Source organism: Rhinopithecus bieti, unplaced genomic scaffold, assembly GCF_001698545.2.
Source record: "Rhinopithecus bieti isolate Rb0 unplaced genomic scaffold, ASM169854v2 scaffold_52662, whole genome shotgun sequence".
NCBI lineage: Eukaryota > Metazoa > Chordata > Mammalia > Primates > Cercopithecidae > Rhinopithecus > Rhinopithecus bieti.
In genome coordinates, this window is record NW_016862971.1 from 4419 (window position 1) to 7658 (window position 3240).

Genomic DNA, 3240 nt, shown 5'->3' on the forward strand with positions numbered 1-3240 from the left:
TGTTCCAGTAAAGTGTCTCCCATTTTGGTGAACACCAAAGAATCAACTCCTCTCACTGGGGGTTGGGACATCAGGTTACACATTAACAGACAGTCATTTGGACCTCAGAGTACAGTGTGAGAACCAGAAGCTTTACATTTAAGACATACTCCCTTCATTTAAGTGAAATAGGATTATTGGAAAGATAGGCAGATCTGTAACCTGGGGACAAGATGCTGGTTCGGATCAATAAAGTTACGAGTGACTAAGTCAAGTCAGCAAAGAACAGCAGTCAGGCACTAAAGTGTTAAAAGTACCCAATTTCAAAACCAAATGGACCCCACTATCCTAGTCAGTGTGAAAGTGATATCAATTGACTTTGGTCCTTCAACGTCCATACATTATACTTTTTTTCCATTGCTACCACTGGGCACATACTATACACTTTGTTTGCTGCCACCACATCAAGCATGGCATGCATTTCAACTGGGTTAAAGTCTGACTTATAGCCCAGATGTGAAGCATAAGCTTCAAGGTTTCAGGCCAACTTTTGAATCCAAAATAGTCTTAAGTCTATGGTGCCAGAAGCTGTGTCCCATCCCTTTCCACCTGCCCCTAATTTCTCATGTGAGAGGTGATTGTAAGTCCCACATTTGAAACAGATGTCCCAACCCCACCAGGAGGTCGAGTGTTTATAATTACATGCAGTTATACATGTCTGTCGTTTCTGTGAAAAACCTTGCAGTTCAGTTTAATACATCAAAACGTTCACATAATCTCATGCCATCCAACACAAGGAAAACACGCCCACCTCCCTTTAAACAAGAATTGGCCCTAACAAAATAAAATCATCTTTAAATTTCTTCACTTCCGCTTAGATTGCATGTTTTATTTCTCCCAATCCCAGCAGCAGACAGAAGCCCCATCATATCCATCCCAAACTGGTTTCTAGTAGGCTAAGGTTATAAGGACCCTTGTCAAAACAATTGATTCAAAGGGCTCCCAAATGCTGGCACAAATGTGTCTGCCAAACAAATGGAAGCAAACAGTGCATTGTCTCAAATACTTCAGGAGTCAGTTTGATTTTGCAATGCAATTTGCATCCTTGAAACTGCCAGACTGGCAGGGGAGTGGGTAGCGTGAGGGAGTGAAGTTGAAATGGCCTCCTATTAGCTCACCCTTTCAACATCAAACAGAGACCAAGAGAGAAATGGTTCCAACGTTTCACCACATGTATTTTTTCTTATGCAGTCTAAGCTGAGAATGCCATGTAAATGGGTCACTGCAAAATGCAATAATTTAATTTTTCTCCAATCAAAATAAGAAACAAACCAGTCTGATCTCACTTCTATTAACTTTTGAAAATTTACAGCAATTAAAGTATTTTTGCTTCTACGTAGGAAGGTTAAAAAAAGATTTTTTTTTCATAAAATACAAGAGCAACCAATTATACTACCAAGTAAAGTGAAAACTGGGATTCCTTTTTACACTAGTCCAAAGTTGCATTTAGGAACTTAGTTGTAGGCTGCTGTGCTGACACCATGACAAACCGAAGTGTAGGATTGGGTCTGGTTTTGTTTCGGTTTTCTTTTCAATATCCAATGCTCATGGATTAAATTCTGGAAATGTTCCAATTGTGAGGCAGGGACATGTTTGGATTCGACCATGGGTATGCTCCTTGGGTTGGATGTTGGAGGGTGAGGCACGTTTTGCTGACTACCTACTAGCCACCAAGGTAAAAAAATTCATTGTCTCCTGGCATTCTATTCCCTGGAAATCTACTCGGTACCACAAGATACCTCCACTTCTACCAAATCCTTTCACAAACTGAGACATTTCTTGTGATTTATCTGTGACAATTTCCAATGTAGCTCCACATTTTTTATAGTTGTTAGCAAACCATTCCAACAGGGGTATGCTCTCAATAAGCTCATGTTCCCATCCAGTCTCTTTGTCTATGAAATGAGATGTATCCTTTTCTTGCTCTGGAGTTAGAGAATTTTCTCCTTTTCTGTGCCTTGTCAATAAGAACATATCTCATTATCCAGATTTTCAGAGACTATTAGAGTCTCTACAGCTCCCATTTTCAAAGCCTTTAGCGAATCTTCAATGCCAAAACAGTACTTGCCCATGTCCTGGCTGATTTTATCAAACTATCGTCCTATTAATTTCTTCTCTTGAATGAATTTCACATTGGAGAGGACTTCAGTAGATAACTCAATAGCTTGGTTGAATCCATTTTCACCACCATAGGATATACAAACTAACTTTAAAACTTTTTATTGTAACTTTTGATCAAATATATCAGATTGACTTAGTTCAGTTTTAAAGTTAGCGGATCCAGCTAAAATTAGACCAGTCACATTCACTTTGTCTCCAGAAATAAACAGCTACACAGCAGTCTCTGCTACTTTCCAAACGTAGTTATATCGCTTTTCCATTCTTAAACAGGCAAAACACAGGGATGACTGACCTCCTTTACCGTGTTTCTTTGGGAGATCCACAATGAATTTGTGCAGGACTTGTGTTTCCTTCGAGCGTGCCAAAAACTGCACCACTATCATCTATTACAATAAAGTCAAATTTGCTATAATCTGAAAGTAGTGCTATAAGAGCCTCTGTATGGAATTTGTTGTCACACAAGTACAATGATGTATTAATTGGTTTGAAAGGTTAAAAGTCAATGTTGACTTTCTTTTCCTTTCCTTCTTCTGTTACAGTTGTTCCACAGTAAACAACCAGACCATTTGAAGGTACTTTGTTATAAAGTTTGAGCCCTTGTTGTACAGATGTAATGCCTCCCAGGACTGAAAGACAGTTTACTCATGACTCAATGTTAGATGCAATTCCAAACTCGTCAGCTAATATTTTTGTCACTCAGAGCATTTTTTATTTTAAACCGCGCAGTATATAGTACTTTGTTATAGCAACCTAAACTAAGACAACTCCCCCACCATTCCCCATTGTCAGCAGGGTCCAACTAGAAACGGAGCTTCCATTTTTACCATGCAGCAACAAAGCGGCATAATTCAGTGCTCCACTTCCATACACCCTGGTGTCAGTGAGGCCAACAGGAAGCTGAACATATCCAGCTCTTTTGGTACTTCAACATAGAGACTATGTGCTTAAAAATAATGTTAAGTGTAATTAAACATCTCACAATATAATTTCCAGAATGTTTGGAATACGATAAAAAAAATTCATCATACCAACAACCAGGAAAACCACAATTTGAATAAGAAAATACAATCAATAGATGCC

At 38.8% G+C, this 3240-nt stretch overlaps 1 pseudogene; it reads right to left on the reverse strand.

Moving 5' to 3' along the window:
* Positions 1-1703: 1703 nt before the first annotated feature.
* LOC108525436 (eukaryotic peptide chain release factor subunit 1 pseudogene) lies at positions 1704-3082 on the reverse strand (annotated as a pseudogene).
* Between the last annotated feature and the right edge of the window lie 158 nt (positions 3083-3240).